A 609-nucleotide genomic window follows, 5' to 3' on the forward strand; every position below is an offset into this window, starting at 1 on the left:
CCGAAGAGTGACTTCTCTGGAGGGTGGCTGAGCTAGCGAGTGAGCGTGTTAGTCCAGCTCTGCCTGCAGTCTGGATGGAGCTGAACAGGGGCCAAGAAAGGGGAGGAGGAGCAGAGAGCAGGAAGAAAGGGACCAAAGAGGAGATTCAGACGAAAGGAAGTAATTGGGAGGAGAGAAGAAACTCTAGAAGACAGGCATGTAAGAAAGGAAAAGGGATGGAGTGGGCATCGGGAAAGGGAACTACCAGGGAAGGAGAGAGGGGAACGGAAGAGGGAGGGAGGGAGGAAAGGGGAAAGGAAGAAAGGAGGAGTCAGCACGCCAGGGCTCCCCCTGCATCTGAAGAAGAGGTGGCTGGTCCCTTTTTTCAAACAGGGTGCTCACTCTTTGGTCCCAGGTTCTGCTCCCAGTGCTACTGGGCTGTGCAGCAAATTAATGACATATATAAAATTATAGGGAAAGGACACCTTCAATTCCATTATGAGTACAGCTTTTAAAATGGTCTCATGAGGCAGGGATTCTAGCCATTGGTTGCGCAAGGCATGAGACCTGTTAGTGATTCTATTTTTTCCTCTGCAGAATGGGTCTTTCTACATTCCAGGTCATTTCTAC

Source organism: Mustela putorius, unplaced genomic scaffold (genome assembly GCF_011764305.1).
Source record: "Mustela putorius furo isolate JIRA1106 unplaced genomic scaffold, ASM1176430v1.1 tig00001854_pilon_pilon_pilon, whole genome shotgun sequence".
Lineage (NCBI taxonomy): Eukaryota > Metazoa > Chordata > Mammalia > Carnivora > Mustelidae > Mustela > Mustela putorius.